The sequence below is a fragment of the Rhinolophus ferrumequinum genome, chromosome X, assembly GCF_004115265.2.
Source record: "Rhinolophus ferrumequinum isolate MPI-CBG mRhiFer1 chromosome X, mRhiFer1_v1.p, whole genome shotgun sequence".
NCBI lineage: Eukaryota > Metazoa > Chordata > Mammalia > Chiroptera > Rhinolophidae > Rhinolophus > Rhinolophus ferrumequinum.
Window position 1 is genome coordinate 58,237,534 of NC_046284.1, and position 18,796 is coordinate 58,256,329.

General features: G+C 37.7%; 1 pseudogene; it reads right to left on the minus strand.

Moving 5' to 3' along the window:
* Positions 1-17,833: 17,833 nt before the first annotated feature.
* LOC117027606 (transcription factor BTF3-like) lies at positions 17,834-18,796 on the minus strand (annotated as a pseudogene).

Here is an 18,796-nt window from a genome sequence, read left to right on the forward strand (position 1 = left end):
ACAATAAAGGAGACTGGTTCTCTGATGACATTGAAAGCTGCCATACAAGCTCTGGTGTAAAAATCTCCAGATTTTTAATTAAACAAACAAACAAAAAAAACCCTCAAGTAAGCCAATATTTTTTGTGCCTCTAGCACTAATAACAGAATATAATTCTTAACTCATATATTCCTAATATCATACTTCCCATGCTTTCACGGATCTTATCTATTATCACCCGCTGGCTCTTCCTGACACTACCTGTCTATGTATTTGCATTACCCTCTGTGACTTGCTTTTTGGATCTCTGTTATTTCCTCATGAATCAGTCTTGTCTCCTGATCCTTGGTCAACTCCAATTTGGTCTGCCTTGCTTTCAACAGAAACCTGTCACATTTGATCAAGGTTAGAGTGAGTATATGACGATCACTTCAAGGCAAACTCTGAAATGCTTCCCAGATAATGTGAATGCAGCAACTTGATTCTCTCAGCATGTTTTCGACATCCACTTTTCCCAATACCAAATATAGATGGTGTTGCCACCTCCATTTTCAGGTGAAAGTGAAAGAAATGGCAGTATATAGATTATATGATGGACAACACCCTGTGAAATCCATCATTCAAGGAATAGAGGAGATTGGATAGTGTGACCTAGGATTTATAGGTGGGGCAACACCACTTATCATCTCTAGAAAGATCTGTTATACCTATGGGCTTTGCTCAAGTTGTGTAGTATATTTTCCAGGTCAGGTAAATCTCACATTCCTATTAAAGTTGTTTATTTCCTTTGTATATCCATGAAAGTAGGAAAATAATAAAAGATGCTCACAAGATAAATCGTGGGCCAGTCGCTTTTGTTCTCAGTCTGGGAGGTTGAAAGTGAAAATGTGAGCTTGTGGTGTACAGCATTGTCTGGTTGTTTGAAGAACACCTAATGAAAGCAGTGATGAAGGGAAAAGACACACAAACAAGTAGGAACACCACATCTGTGGGTGTCTCTGTAGCTTCCAATTTGCCCATTATCACCTTGAGGAAAAACAATTGTGTATTCTTTAATTCAAATGAGAAAAAGGAAATAGTAGCATCACCTACAGAAAAGTCAGGTCAAGAAAAGTGAATAGATTTTTCTAAAGTAGACATATTTCCTCCAAGTTACTCAAGTTCTTGTGTCTGGATGATCTTGCATGTTTGGTGTGACTTCATAAGCTCAAGTTTTTTTTCTTTTTTTTTTTTTAATTAAAGTTTATTGGGATGACAATTGTTAGCAAAGTTACATAGATTTCAGGTGTACAATTCTGTAATACATCATCTATATATCACATTGTGTGTTCACCACCCAGAGTCAGTTCTCTTTCCATCACCGTATATTTGAAACTCTACTTCTTAAAGTTGAGTTGATCAAAATGAACCAGTCTATGCCATGGGGTCCATATGTTTAAAATCCAATTAATAACTATTTTCACTTCACTAATCTCTTTGTTTCCTCGTCAATAGTCTTCTATGCTAACGTGACTGGTAGTTCCCCAAAAGTCTAAGTTAGAGTTACTCAAATTGTTAGAAAAATAGAATAGTTTAGTTAGAGACAATTTTTAATCATTTAATCATTATAACAGAAAGTGAAGTCATGGACAAATGAAAAAAACTCTGCCCTCAAAGCACTTTATTCATTAGCTTGACTTTAATCAAGTTGTTCTTTAAAAAAACTGATGATAGCATAAGGAATAGAGTCAGTGGAACTGTAACAGCCATATATGATATCAGAGGGGTAGTAGATTGGGGGAGGGGGGGTATCACTTTGTGAGGGGTGTAAATGTCTATTACATGGTTTTGTACACCTGAAACCAATAATAAAAACAAAACAAAACAAAATAAAAACTGCTGTGGGCGGCCGGATGGCTCAGTTGATTAGAGCAGGAGCTCTGAACAACAGGGTCGCCAGTTCGATTCCCACATGGGCCAGTGAACTGCGCCCTCCATAACTAGATTGAAGACAACGAGCTGTCGCTGAGCTGCTGGAGGGGCAGCCGGATGGCTCAGTTGGTTAGAGCACGAGCTCTCAACAACAAGGTCGCCGGTTCAATTCTGCATGGGATGGTGGGCTGCACCCCCTGTAACTAAAGATTGCAAACAGCGACTGGACTTGGAGCTGAGCTGCATCCTCCACAACTAGATTGAAGGACAATGACTTGGAGCTGATGAGCCCTGGAGAAACCCACTGTTCCCCCATATTCCTCCAAAAAATCTTGAAAACAAAACCTGCTGATATTTAAACTGACTGACTGTTACATTTTTTGATCTGCACACCAATTTCCAGCCACTTCTTTGAGCTTTGGAGGCAAATACACATTTAGTGCGTTGAGATTTTCTGAATCCCCTCTAGCTCTTCAGCACAACTGTGACCAATAAGGAGAAGGTGGTAGTGAGTAAAGAGAAAAAGGGGAATGATATGTTATCTTATTCTGGGTTCCAATACCAAGGCCAGGCCCGTTTTTATCATTACTGGGTCAGTACCTAGGTTATTCACTTCTTAATGATAGACGAAAATGAAAGCATGGTCAAGGTATATGTCATGCAGGGCGTCCGGCGGGGTCTCAGCTCCCGCTCCCCACATAAGAACGCAGGACATGGTGAGGCCAAAAAGGAACACCCACGGAGCCATAGGTAGGGGAGTCATACCACTATACTCTCGCTGGCGGCTGGGTTGGAGACACAGGAACCAGGAGCCACACAATTCTCAACCCTCACTGTGCCGCTTGCAGGCTCAGCCACCATCTTCTTGCTAGCTCCCCCTTTTCTGCTAGCCTAGCCACGGCAGTTATATTCATGGCTAATGGCTCACTGGTTACAGCTGACGGCCAACTAGCCACAGCTGATGGCCATTTGATCACAGTTGATGGCCATTTACTACCTGAGCCAGCACCTTTCTATGTGAGGCCGAGAGCCTGGAAACTGCTTTTTGGGGCTCTGTCCCCACAGTATAGCTTTGAGACCAGAGCTAGGATGTCAACCAGGAGACTAGAGTTGGGGAGGTTGAGGTCTAGTAGAAATAAGGTTACAAGGAAATCACACATTCTGGGAGGCGAAGGTCAAGAAACAGGTTCAAAATCGCGATTTCCTCTTCATGGAGCTAAAGATGGAACTGAAGGAAAGCTAGAGACTTTTACAGTCAGCTTTATGGTTGACATTATCCATACCTGCAACAGAAATTTTAGGATTTAAAACACCAGTATCTTTAGATTTAGACAAAGGATCATTCAGTTCTGGGGAATTGCATCTGGTAGTACTATCATAATCTTCATGGCTTCCACCACCAAGTTTATTGATCCTTTTTTATGGGTCATTGGGAAAAGAAAAAGAAAGGTGAAGGGGTGGTTCAGGATCAGGGAGAATAACCAAGCTCTGACACTGACTCCTACAGAAAGTGGCTCTCAATGCCAATACCAGTGTCCAAAGGACTCGAGATGACTCTGACTTGCTCAGCATGACAGCCGCTGAGTAACAACTTTTTTATTTCTGGGAACTAATCAAGAATGTGCCCCAAGGGATAACTTTAAATATGGATTTCTCAATATTATTTACTATAGAGGAAAAAAGCTAAATGTCCAACAAGAAGGAAATAGTTATATTGGTATGGTGCATACACCCATATAAGGGAATGTGTATGCAAACATAAAAATAATGTTTTAGAAGAAAATTTATTGACAAAGGTAAAGATAATGTTAGAAAGAAGTTTGCATAAAAGCATAATACATAAGTAGCAATTTCTCCACACTCTTTTTCCCCGTTATCCTGCATTACTTTCTCTAATAGTACTTATCACTATGGCTTACTTTAGATTTACTTGTTTATTTGTTATTGTCTGTATTCTTCCCCCTCGTTATAATGTTAAGCTCCTCATGGTCAGGGACTTGGTTTTGTGTCCCCCACTTCTAATACAATGCCTGGTGTACAGTGGGTACTTAATAAATATCTATTGGATGAATGGCTGAATAATTGCAGTATGTGTTGTAGATTGGCGCAAAGTATAGGAGCACTGAAGAATGGCTCAGACACGGTCTGGATGATGAGGGAAGACTTCCTGGAGGAGATGATCCCTGAATCTATATTAAAGCCTATGCAAGAGAGAGACTTTTGGAGGTGTCCTATTATCTAGTTTATTCTGCACTGGCTCTTGATCCTGAAGTCTTGGCTCAATTCTCTAGGCCTGTCCATATTACAACTTTCCCTCTTTAATTTACTTCATGCTCCAAAAATCTTTTCACTAATAAAATGTTATATAGGAAGTTCAGAATCGTTAGATATTAGTATATGTTGAAATATTCTGCTATGACACACGGATAAAACTAGATAAATTACTTCCTAGTGAAGTTACTTTCCTTTCACATAACAAACATCTTAATAACTGAATAATAATAACAACAGTAACGATAACAACATCAACCCATATATTTTCATAGCATTCTAACATATATATTCAAGATCCTTGTGTATACTATACATTTGAGCCTCATGAAAACTATGAAGTAGGCAAGACAAGGGTAATTATCACCATTTTATTGAGGAGAAAAACAAGAATATGGATTGTGACTTTTTCAGTTTCACAAGACATCTTAAACCTTGGTTTTATGACTTAAAGTCCTGAGACATGGTAAAGATTAGGGAAAAAAAAATTAAAAAAAAAAATTCTCCAATGACAACTTGTTTTAAAGGAAAAAAATAAAACTGCACACATTGTAGTTGTATTGCTCTATAAAGGGGGAAGGGTGGGCAACACAAAAAACTTTTGCCAAAATATAAAAGTGATATTTTTTGGTGATTATTGTACATTATGATGAAGAAAGTTGCATAGATTTTATTTACGTAGTTTAAAATTGTGTAAACGAAAATGGATTGAGTTCATGTAGTTTCAAGTATATTTGAATTAGAGAAAATGTTGTAATAAATTAAATCTATCTAATAAAAAGATTATTTTTAAATATAACAAAATATTTGAGTGCCACTAAAACCAACAAGGAATATAACAAAAGCACATTAAGAAATGAAAATCAAATTCCATTTCAAAGAGGTCATTGGCTATCATATCAGGCAACAAAGAAAACAATATGAAAATGTTTAATTTTGGTTATCAGATTCAGATACACTAAGATTTATAGTAATAGATTTCTTTATGAATTAAATTGTAACAATTTAATTTTCAGTTTTAAGTATTGTATCTCAAAAATTAGACTCTGCTCATAAACTAATCAATACATGGCCCCATCTTTATTAAAAAGTTAGATTTATAAATGTATTATATTGAACACTTTATTATTCAATATAAGTGCCACAAATGAAACACTTGGAATGTGGACTAAATACATTTACATTCCAGGTAGTGCCTTGCCAATATTAAAATTGCAGGATCAAGTTAAAATTTTGTTATCAGTATTGAAATTAGTCATAGCCCATTTAATTATTTAAAAGAATTATAACAGCATCAAGGGTAATTAGATAGGTGGGAAAATCAATTATATAGGACGTGTGTAAAGTTTTAAAATAAAAGGAGCAGTTGATATGTATATCCAGTACAAATGTACCTGGTTCTTAGCCAAGACAAAAGCACCAAGGTAATTTCTGCCAATATTTATGTAAAATAGAATTACGTGGCATCTAGTTGTATCGTAGTAATGTTGACACAACAAAGAGAGTTTAATCGTTTGGAGTTAAAGACAAAAATATTCAAAAGCATGTAGCATTTTATATGGGTAGGCCTTATGAAGTACGATATGAAAATAATTAGACTGAAAAGCTGATGGAAGAGGTTCCCAAATGAAATAGCCTCTGTTCCCACACCCTGCACCCAGCAAAGCAAAAAGCCCTCTTTTACGCTATTATCTTTGGCACACTTTCACCCTACTATGTGCATTTTAAGGTTATCTGAGAATAGTCAAACATCCTAAAATGTAATCCAGTAAATGTCAAGTGTTTTTCTCTATATGCAGTAAGAAGAAAGTAGTCCTTGGATAGGCTGTGCCCAGAATCCTTGAAGATAATCACTTAGAAGTTTCTGTTATGGGTTGAATTATGTCCTCCAATAATTCATGTGTTGAAGTCTTAACACCTAGTATCTCAGAACATGACCTTATTTGGAAATAGGGTCTTTGCAGTTGTAATTAGTAAAGATGAGGTGATTAGGGTGGTCCCTAATCCAATATGACCGGTGTCCTTATATTATAAAAAAGGGGAAATTTGGACACAGAGACAGACATGCACAGAGGGAAGACAATATAAAGACACACGGGGAGAAGACAGTCAGCTATGAGCCAGGAGACAGGCCTGGAATCAAGCCTTCCCTCACAGCACTCAGAAGGAACCAACCCTGCTCACACCTCGGTCTTGAATTTCTAGCCTCCAGAACTGTGACACAATCAATTACTCTTGTTCAAGCCACTCAGTCTGTGGTACTTTGTTATAGCAGCCCTACCAAATTAATAAAGTTGCCTATCTGAAGTTTCATACAAAAACAAATACTGGAAAAAGTCACTTAAATAGACTTTGCATTGATTAATCAATGATCATAAAATAGTTTGTAGAAGTGATACGTGATAAGGACTTCAGTGTATATGGTAGACTTGTTGAGCTTAACTAAGAGAGATACTTAAACTGATTGGAAAATTCAGTTAAACAAAACCTCAATTTCTTAACCAATCTTGTTTTATAATTCAATATAGATTTGAGGACTCCCTAAAAAAACCATAAGGTAGAGATAGAGTGGTAAACAAAAATCAGCTGTGATCTCTGCTCTCATGAAGCTTATAGACATGTGGAATGTAAGTGTGTGTGTGTGTGTGTGTGTGTGTGTGTGTATTTAAATTGGCCAGGGCATGGAAAGGAACAGGAATGGAACCAAAATTTTAAGTATTTCTAGACATATTATTTCATTTTGAGATAGAAAAACCATAGGCAGTCAGGGACATGGCGGAGATGGAGGAGGTTAAGGCTGAGATCATAACAAAAGCCAAAGGAAATGACTTTAAATAGCTAACAATTTCAAACTGCTGGGCCCTCCAGAATAATCAGCCCAGGTGCAGGGGGGCCAATCAATTTGTAGTTAACAATTTCAAATTGCAGAGCCCGCCCAAGTTAACTGCCCAAATACAAGAGACCAATCAGCTCCGACTCAGAGACCTTATAGTTCTTAACGTAGGCCTGTTGGGGGCGGGGGGGGGTGGCATTCCATTTTTGAATGCCCCTCCCCCACCCTCTCCGGAGAGCTTTTCTCTTGCGCTTTACAATAAAACTGTACAGCTTAAATCTTGCCTCTCCGGTCCGCGTTCTCATTCTTCGAGGACGTGAGACAACGATCTCCGCGAACACACCAGGATCCTGTTTCAATTTCATTTCCGCAACAATTTTATGAGATACTTATTATTATTCTTACTATTATCTGCAGTTTAGAGATGAAAGAGCTGAGGCACAGAGAAAATAAAAAACTGAGGAATAGTGGAACGGAGATTCAAACCCAAATCTGTCTACCTTCAAAATTCTCTTTGTTCCACTCATCTACTTTTCAGAAAGGAAGGGAGGAGAAAAGAAGGATGTGTGCACCTATATAATCCATACAGTGCTACGTATGCAATCCCAGGATTGCACGGGCAGCACATGTCTATCTGAGGTGGATATGAGGGAAAGTACTTCATCTGGGAATTGGATTCAGCCCAAAGATACAATTATATCTGAACACTGATTTTTCTGATTTACCATCTAAAAACCATTCCGGCTTCTTAGCATCCCATTTCTGTCAATGGCACACACAGCTTCTGCTATTTACTCAGACTTTTTGAGGAGACCATAGAACAATTACTAAGGTATTGATTATGTACATCTCTTCCCCTTCAAGTGTGAATAAAAGGCACTTCCCAAGGTTGGTGTTGGTCAACTAACGGGGCAGCGTCAGAAACCTGATTCGTCTGCACCTGGAGATTAGCACTGTGGTCCAAAGATGAACTCATATTGACTAAATTCACAAGCAACATTTCAGAATGGCAAAAATATTGATTGACAGCACAAAATACAACTCTCAAAGTGTTCTCTCCCCAGAGGAAGCCCTACCAAGCAGGAGGATAGTATTAGTGGGATGAAATTTTTGTGTAATGACAACTAGCTCTGCAGGACCGATGTGTTTATTTTGGAAACAGGCAGATACTTGTTAAAGGGCCTGAAGTGCCCCATGGAGCTCATACTCTCTCCCCAGGGCGATGCTAGGAGGAGTATTGCCAAGGCCTTTATCATTTTCTTCCTAAATTCCAGTGTCTGCCAGCATGTTTTTGCATGGATTTGTTCTTTCTTTAGATATGTTAATATATTTTGTTTGTCTTGACATAGCCTGGGGGCCATTCTCTTTCTTTAGCTTGTTTGCCTAGTGGATGGTCCCTTAGACCTTGATTTTATATTTTAACTCTTAGAGGGTGAAGGGAACCAAAATTTTGCCACCCTGAAGCTGCTTTGGGGGATATTGATTTTAAGCTGTTTATTAAGAAACAAGACTCAGAAAGAACATTTGACGCCCCCCTCCTTTCCTGCCCAGGAGATTCAGAAGGAAAAACCTGCTTCAGGAAGGAAATCTCAGGATGTTTGCCAGCTTAATTTGAATTAAGTACGGTAAATGGGAAGGCTTCAGGCAGGGGCCTGTTAGCTGCAAACCCCCTGTGTCCCATTGTTTCTGGGTTGCCAAGCAAGAATTTGCTTGCCTTGTGTGTTCCACTCTTCCTCAAGTACCTGTAAATCGCCCGTTCTCACTTCTGAAATCTAACACCCCATCCCTCCCTTTCTCCTTTATCAAAAAATGTCTTTTATACCCATTGTTGCTCACTGACTTTGGAATTTTCATGCTTATGTGAATTCCTTATGTGCATGTATTAAAACTTTGATTTTCTCCTGTTAATCTGTCTCTGTTAATTTGATTATTAGCCCAGATGGAAGAACTTGGAAGGTGGGAGGAAAAGTAGTAATTATTATTTTTTTAGCCCCCACAAGGCTAAAAAATGTTTTAAGTTTTTAGAAGTTATCTTACTATTGCCTATACACACGTCCCCTTTTCTTCCATGTACTTTGTACAGTATGCAAAAACCTTACCTCCTTATTTTTCAGATACAAGTTTTCTCTTTTGTAGTTTTTGCCTTCTGTGTTTTTGTGAAATTTCCCTGGCTATTTTTAGAGTAATACTGTGTCACTTGAATGCCAGTAGCTTCACCATATTTTTCTAATGAGCATTGTTATTTATGTGAGCGAGGAAGAGAAAAAGACTTTTGTATGGGAACGGAGTTCAAATGCAGTTAAAAATGGTTCGTAAAAAATGAAAATAAATATCAGTTATGAGATGTTTAAATTTTTCCACCTTTTGCTCATATGTATATGTCACAAATTTTTATAACTATACATGTATATTCAAATTGAATATTGCAAGTATTCTTTGCTTTGCTTTGTGAAATAGATGTATTTCTGGAAAGTTCAGCATAAAATGTTCAAGGAGCCCTAGACATGAAGTAAGCAGTCCTGAGGTCTTCCCTTTCTTCCTGAGCTGGCTTACTGTGTGGTTACTTGCAAACACTTGAACACTTAATGTCCTGATCCTTCCATAGAATGAGTGTCATGCTAGGGCATGGGTGACAGCAGGGCACAGGCCTTTAGGTTTGGCTGGGATAAGGAATATACCTAGGAGAAGGGACACAGGTGCTGGGATTACCAGGAAGTTCTCACAGACAACTTGACCTAGCTAACTGAAAGAGCACCTGTGAAGAGGGTCACAGGAAACTGGGTAAGAGGAAGTACCTTGAAAAGAATTCGTTGAAACTTTTTAGAAAGGAAGAGGTAAGATAATGACTTTCATTCTGACGCTGTACATGCTGTATATCAACAATACAAAACCTATACTGGAAACTCTAGCCTTATCTAGAATTTCATTTTTCATTTGAAAACCTGTCCAGATTTTCGTTATGTACTCATTCCTATAAGCTATCACTTCTATGCAGACAACCCTCAAATTGATCCCAATCAGAACTTTTATCTTGAGCTGCAGACTGGCATTCTCTCCTGACTGTGGGTTATCTCCACTCGGATGCTTATATACACCACACACTTGGCATCATTAAAAAAGTTGTCGTCTCCTGCATCAAACTTTCAACTACAAACAATTTCTTCTCTTAATACCTCAAATATGTAGCTACAGGGCTAGTTTAGATTTTTTAAAAATCCTGTGCCCAATAATTTGTCAATTTCTGTAGGATCAAATGCTACATGTCTTCCTCTTACTTCCATCCACTCCTTTCCATTCCTCTTGCATCCATCTTATTTAGGTCCCTCATTATATATTATCTGGATTACAGTAAGTCTCCTCTCTGTTCACCCTCTTTCAGCTACCTCTAATCCATCTTCCACAGCCCTGGAGAGTAATCTGAAACTCACATCTGATCATAGCACTCCTGGTTAATCTCCTTCAGTGAGTACCTATTGCCTACCCGTTAGAATATAGTACAGCAAAGCTTGTAATGGTCTGGTTCCAATCAGCCTCGTATTTCAATACTTTCTCGTAAATATGTTTCAGCCATACTAATGTACTTGTAGTTCTTCTAATCTGCCATGCTGTCTCTTGCTTACAAATGTTGCTCCTTCCTCTTGGAATACTCTTCTTGCCTTCTTACTTATTCATTTTCTCTGTGTTATGAACCCCTCTCTGGTCTTCAAGACTCAGCTTAAGTATCACCTCCTCCAGGAAGCCTTCCTAAATATCCACCTTTGTGTTTGCATGGCTCCCTTGATGTAATACTTTTGTAACACGTTCTATTATAGTTGTTGATTAACTTCTCTGTATCCTTCGCTACACTGTAAGCTCCTTGAGACCAAGGATTTTGTCTTATTTATCTCTGTATCACCAAAACTAAGAGAGTGCTTTGTACAGGTAAATACATGTTCGTTCAATAAGCGAATCAACATAAACTTCATCATTAAGATTCTGACCAGTATACCACCAGGCAGAAATTGGAACATATGTAACCCAAAGACTGAGGTTTAGGTTAGGGAAGTAAAGTAATTTGTTAGAATCAAAGTATCAGGCAAGACAAGGTAGTAAGAAATACAATGTGATCATGGTTAAGGGCCAGGAGATGGGATTATTGTGCTAGGGACATAAAACAAAGCCAATATCATAAACCAGTGTAAAAATTTAATCTGAGCGAGATTAAAAAACTGTAAGTACCAAAATACAGACACAATGCAAGGAGGCCATTATTGGTGAATCAGTCAAGGCTTTGGTGAGAAGCTTTAAGTAATAGACGAGCTCTTGAGTGGGAATGTCCAAAAGATTATTAGGCCTGGTTTTTGGGTCTCACATATGACAAGCATTGGGTCAGATAGAAAATCTTTGTGACTTTGAGTTAGATCTAGAGAGCTGGCAGATGCAAATGGATGCTACACCGGGTTAACCACATTTACATTCAGCATTGCTATGTAAGGATCAGACCAAAGTGTTACTATTTGTGAAAGCGAAGCATAATGCAACATGTGGTTTAAAAAAAAAAATCAAAATTATCATATTAAATTGGTCTTTAAAAGGTTCTTTTTAATGGTGATTTTCAAGGTTAATAAAGACATTAAGTACCCCAAAGAAGGGACATTATCATATACTTTACATTTTAGCTTTAATGTATGAATCAATATACAATTGATTTAATTAAGGAAGCTGCAGATAGTTCTTTCACAACATGACTCACTTTACTTTTGTAAATATTTCAACTGCCAAGAATTTTTCTCAGTATGTGACTTGAATGAATCTTAAACAATTTTTTAAATAACTGTAGACTGATTTCATATTGGGTATAGCTCTAAAGACATTGGAATGAGTTTCTTAGGCCTGAAACTTTTTCATTATGCTCTCTATTACATTTCATGCTTTTTAGGCAATCACATTAGCCTAATTAACTTTCTGTTGCTCCCAAAACACTGTTTTTTCTTTTGCAAACAATAGCTCTTCTACTCTTGGGAGATACAGTAACAATAAAATGTGTAAATAAAGTTATCTGAGTCATTTTTGATGGACATATTTGACAGCTTTTGGAAAAAGACCAACAGTCTGTCAAGTTGCAGTAAAATTTGGCTCATCTGTCATACTATTTTATTCATGTTTTACACTCTACCTAGATAGAGTATATGCTCCTTGAAGGTACAGTTATGTTTGATGCATTCTGTGCATCACAATTCTTGGCACAGTTGGTACTCAATAAATACTGACTAAATGAGTATGGCTTTACATGACAAGTTTGGTGCTGTAATGAGGAATGACAATTCACTTATTTAACATTCGTCATATTCCACCTCTGCAATATTTATAACTATTCTGCTTCCTCTGACTCTAAGTATTAATGCCCAAATGGAAATTTATATGACCTACGGCTAATGCCATCAAATTTGGAATAAGTCTTAGTCATCCATTACAGTGGATAATTTTCTTAAAATCTTTGTTTTAGACAACATGTTTTTACTGAGCAGAAATACATAATTATTACATGTCATATAATTGGAAGTATCAATTACTTTTAAACAAAATGTTATGCTTTTTATGAAATTTTTATTATGCTTTTTAGAACTTCTTTATTAGAAGCATGGAACTTATATCTGGGGGTGGGAAATGGGTCATCTGCTGAATTCATAGGCTTGAAAATGAAAGCAATCTTGAAGAAAAACCCAGGATTTTTTGGACACCCACCATAATATCTTCAAACAGTTCAAACCAATTTGTATTATTTTGACAGATTCTCCTGCTGAGCAAGTTCCTTTGGTAACCCTACCTAAAGTTTACCAGAAGTTCTTTACGTGTCATGTAAAACCTTTTTGAGAAAATGCCAACTTGTTGCCTCTTTTCTATATTCAGTGAAGATAGAAAAGGAAATGGCCAGGAACCTTTTTAAAGCCCTTTATATCATTGATAAAAGCACTGAAATTATCCTCAGTCTTCTTGACCTTAGTTGGTTTACCATCTCACTTGTATTCCTAACTCTAGGCCTTTGTTTATTCTGTCCCTACTACCTAGAATACTCTCTTCCACGCTTCCACTTTATTATTCACCATATTTTCATTTATTTCAAACTGGTTATTAGCATTTGTAGTTACTGCTTGAAATTTTTTTAAAAAAATAATAAAAAAGAGATAAGCCCTAAGTCTGTTCTTGATAAAGATTTTGTAATCTAATATGACAACATTAAAATGATAACATAAAGCAAGGCAAACATTGGCAAACGACAGTCCATGGAAAAAATCCGTCCTGACTCCATTACAATACAGTTTTATTGGAACACTGTCAAGCTCATTTATATGCAAATTGTCTATGGCTACTCTTGGTCTACAACAGCAGAGTAGAGGAGTTGTGACTGAAACTGTATGGCCTGCAAAGCCTAAAATATTTAGTATCTGACCCTTTATGGAAAAAGTTTGCTGACAGTTGATTTAAGGTAATAAATGATTAAGGGTCAACTGAATGGTCAAGATTTAGTAGGTAGAAGCAGGAAGTGGTAGAGGCATACACTAGAATAGTACTTCTCAATCTGTGTAAGGAGGAACCAGTTGTTCTTTTAGCTCAAAGGCAAGGGAAGTAAAAGCTAAAATAAATGCATGAGACTATATCAAACTTAAAAGCTTCTGCACAGCAAAAGAAACCACCGACACAATAAAGAGGCAACCAACCGAATGGGAGAAGAATTTTGCAAACAGCACCTCTGATAAGGGGCTAATATCCAAATTATACAAGGAAGTCATACAATTCAACAACAAAAAACCAAACAATCCAATTAAAAAATGGAAAGAGGATCTGAAGAGACGTTTCTCCAGAGGACACACAAATGGCCAATAGACATATGAAAAAATGGTCAACATCACTAATCACCAGAGAAATGCAAATAAAAACCACAATGAGATATCACCTCACCCCAGTTAGAATGGCTATCTTCAACAAGACAAATAGTAACAAGTGTTGGAGAGGCTGTGGAGAAAAAGGAACCCTCATCCACTGTTGGTGGGAATGCAGACTGGTGCAGCCACTATGGAAGGCAGTGTGGAGGTTCCTCAAAAAATTACAAATAGATTTACCATATGACCCAGCAATCCCTCTCCTGGGTATCTACCCAAAAAATCTGAAAACATCTACACATAAAGACACGTGTGCTCCAATGTTCATTGCAGCTTTGTTTACGGTGGCTAAGACACGGAAACAACCAACATGTCCTTCGATAGATGAATGGATAAAGAAGTTGTTGTATATATATTATATATATATATTCTGTCATAAGAAAAGATGAAAGTACCATTTGCGACAACTTGTCTGGATCTTGAGATTATAATGCTAAGCAAAATAAGTCAGACAGAAAAAGTGGTGGACCATATGATTTCACTTATATGTGGTATATAACTGAAAACAACAAAAGCACGAGACAAATAAATGAAGAAACAAAAACTCGTAGACCAGACAATTGTTTAGTGGTTACCTTAGGGTATGGGGGGCGGGGATGGTAGATGAGGGTAAAGGGGATCTAATACATGGTGATGGAAAGAGAACTGACGTGGATGGTGTACATACAATGTGATATATAGATGATATATTACCAAATTGTACACCTGAAATTTATGTAACTTTACTAACAATTGTCACTCCAATAAACTTTAATAGGAGAAAAAGAAAAAAGAAAATGAGAAAAGAATGAACTCATTCTAGTTCAGCTAAAAGCATAGTATCATTTTTTTTAGTGAAAAATAATTGTTACAGGCATGTCTTTATGAACCGTGCATTTTTGTCCTTGTTGACAAATTTACATAAGAAATTAAGTCATATATTTTATATTTTGTTTGTGATGGTGGTTATACAACCATATACATTGTCAAAACTCATTGAACTATACCCCTAAAAGCAGGGATTTTTACAGTGTATATTTATCACAGAATAAAGCTGATTTTAAACAATGCAGATTTATAGGGCTCCTTCCACTCAGTGGGAAATGCTGGCATCAGTGGAGTTAGAAATACATGAAGTCTATTGTCTAGAAGCACCTTTACTGTCTCTGCACGAAACATGCCTTGCCTTACGGGAGAGACATATTCAATCCCAGGGCCCAAGCCTCCCTCTCCCCAAGAAGGCACTATTTGGACAAAGCTGCCTCTAGCTTTTGAGATTTGTTAGCCCTTTTTTGCTCAATCCTTGCTTTCCTTAGACACATAAACTAATTCAGTTAGGAATCAGTCAAGTGTTGGTAGACTGTGAGTCATTCTGACCACATAAGATGATTTTGCATATTTCTGTTCTGAGCTGTTTGTAAATTTTCCTCATTCATGACCAAGTTCTTGTGGGAGAGGTAGAGGTTGCCTAGAGATGTCAGACTGTAGAATGCAGGTAAGTGGAGGAAGAAGGCATAGGGTGCTATAACTGGGAAGGTTTCCTGGAGGAGGTGGGATTAATATAACTGCCTGTGGCTAGCGTTTGTACAGAAAGTATTCCAGATGGGAAACTTGAGGCGCGATGCTTAAGCCATTCTAGCTGGACCATAGGATTACCATTGGGATACAGTGTGTGGGTTAAGTTGAGAGGAACAAATTTACCCTGTCAGCAATGAGAAGCCTTTACAAGTTTTTCATAAGGGATCTGGAATCCTTTTTCAAAATCTAGCTACAAATCCCACTTGCTCAAAGCTCTACTTAAAGTTACAGTGTACAAGACTTGATAGCATTCTATTTTCTGTATGTGCTCTTTGTTTTGCTGACTAGACTGTGAGCTCATATGGGCAGGAAATTTCTTGCTTGTCCTGCAGTGGGCAGTTCTTACTGAATTAGTTGAAAAGCATTCCTTATTCCTTTGACCCATTACAGTCTTATAGGTTGATCTCTTAATCAGTCTCAGATTCTCTCTCTCTCTCTCTCTCTCTCTCTCTCTCTCTCTCTCTCTCTCTCTCTCTCTCTCTCTCTCTCTCTCTCTCTCTCTCTCAGTCAGTTTGAGCCTTGTAAGATTGTGAATTATGGTTAAAAAGTTACCTAATAGTTCCTAGATAATATGCTCCAGTTCGTACAAGCCACTGTCAATCTTTTTTTTTTTTTTAAAAAAAGAGATGCAGTGCTGACTCGTATTTATCTTGAGTGTATACAATCTCGAATCCTTGGCGGGGGGGTTTAGATATTTGTTGTGAAACACAGTCTTTGGAAACGTACCATAAAATGCTCTCTAAATGTGGAAACTACGTTATGAAAGGCTGGCACTCTGTGGAATAAAGTAGATTCCTGTGAGGTTTACAACACAATTTGTATTTGTTTCCCAACTTGTTCTACGGAATGGCCTGATATCTCAGTGATTGCTCTTGGTTGTTCAGCTCGAGCTGTCGTCAGAATATCTTGTGGTAGCACAATTTTTCGTGGGTCACTCTTAAGGTTGGAGAGATAAATATTCTACAAAGGACTTTCCTTTAATGAAAAAAGGGAATGGAGAGAAAGTTCTTATTATGGTTTTCCATGTGAAAAGTGCCCCACTTTTCCACCTTTTCCTCCCCAGTCTTCTGTTGAGCCTACTGACTGAGCCTTCTCAGTATGCTCACAGCACCCTGGGATTAGCTTTTCAAAGTGCTGACCTCATGGTATTCACATTATGGGCGTATTTGTCTATTTGTTCTACATTCTGTAAGTATTTTTTTCATGGCAGGGACTGATTCTCAGTCATCTCTGTATCACCAATGGCTAGTGGAGCATCTGACACATGGTGTCTAGCTAATGAATATTTGTTGATTTGAACTAAGACAAATAATATCCATAACAATAATAGCTAACATGGAGTGCAATTACTTTGTACCAAGCACACTGCTTTAAGGACTTTATGAGTATTAATTCATTTAACCCTCCCTACAATCCTATTCAAATTATACAAATCAGGAAAATAACAATGAAGTTAAGGATCAGGTATGCTGAAGATTATGAAGCTAGTCATGCAGGAACTCATAACTCCAGAGCCTTAACCACGGTGCTATAGATACGTGTGTGTGTGTGTTTGTTGAAAGAAAAATTTTGTCTTCTAATAAAATTGCTTGTATAAAAAAGCTAATTATCTAAAGACAGATTCTGACTGACCAAGAGAAGGAGTTCCTTCCTTTCCTTTGGAGTTTAGCAATTATTTTCCATTCCAACATCTTGCTTTTTAACATGGTTGTTTCACCTTTGTATATAGAGAGGGTGCCAACAAAATGTACACACATTTTAAAAAAGGAAAAAAAACTGTATTAAAATTGTAATGCAATGAATGACGCTTTCATTTCATTAACGCCATCTTTTGAGCCAACGTCATACTACATTACATATTGGTACCGTAATTCAATTCAACTTCGAAAAGTATAATAATACATAGCTAACATCTCTTAAAATGTGTACTTTTTTTGCACCGCTAGTATTTGTGAGGTTGGCTTCTTTTGGATTAAATCTGAATAGCGGATAAATTGAATTAAGATATGTGAGAACAGGTGGAATCTTGAAATTCCATTTTGTGTGGTCTAATAAAAAATAATATTTCAAAATTATTTGAGTTTTTATTTTTTATTCTATTTTTTCAGTAGGTAAAGAACTTTATTAACCGTTATTTCAAAGTTTATTCCCAGACTTCTTCAGCTTAATTAGCTACAAAGAATGATTTGTGTATAAGCAAAAACTGAAAAGAGCTGCAGTGTCCAAGCGGCTTAGGCTTAAAATTATTAGAGATCAAGATTTTATCAGATCCATGAACAAAATTTTAAAAAGCAGTCATACTATAAAATAACAGCTCCCAGTAACTTCTTCAAGTTTCATCTTCTTCAGAAGTTGACTCAGTTTAGTTTGCTTCATTCTTGGAAGCCTCATCAAAATTCTTCACAAGATCTGAAACTTCACCATCATCATCCTCTCCAGTAGCAAGTGTGCTTTTCCATCCCCAGATGGTTTGGGCAGAGCTTCAGCCAGTCTCCTTGAACTAGTCAGACTGTCTGCACCAAGCTGGTTTAAGATGCTGGGTAGCATTTCTGTCAGCTGCTTTGTCTCAGCATGCCCTGTGATGGTGAAAGTGTTCACCGTCACAGAGGTCACAGGGGCCTGAACGTTTGGGGTTTTTTAAGTGGGTCACTATTCCTTGGTTTGTGAACATATTCACCTCTTCAATACCAGCGATATTGTTTACCCCCAACTTCTTTCAGAAGAACTGAAGTTTCTTTCTTTTTTTTTTTTAAAGCATACTGAGTTCCTGAAAGCCCTCACATTCTTTTTTTTTTCTAAATTTTTTTTTTTTAATTGGGGAATATTAGGGAACAGTGTGTTTCTCCAGGGTCCATTGATTCCAAGTTGTTGTCCTTCAAGCTAGCTTCAATCTAATTGTGGAGGGCGCAGCTCAGCTCCAAGTCCAGTCGCCATTTTCAATCTTTAGTTGCAGGGGGTGCAGCCCATCATCCCATGTCCCATGCGGGGAATTGAACTGGCAACCTTGTTGTTGAGAGCTCGCGCTCTCATCAACTGAGCTATCCAGCCGCCCCTCCGTTAGCTCAGCGGCAGCTCGTTGTCTTCAATCCAGTTGTGGAGGGCACAGCTCACTGGCCCATGTGGGAATCGAACCAGCAGCCCTGTTGTTCAGAGCTCATGCTCCAACGGAGCCATCTGGTCGCCCTGAAGAACTGAAGTTTTTTATCATCTGCTGTAACTGTTCTGTGAACCACCTTCTTCTTTCTGTGAGCAGTTCCTTTCCTACCAATGCGCACTTGTGCATGCAGTTTGGCCAGTTTCTCCTGGTTTATACAGTTTGTTTCAT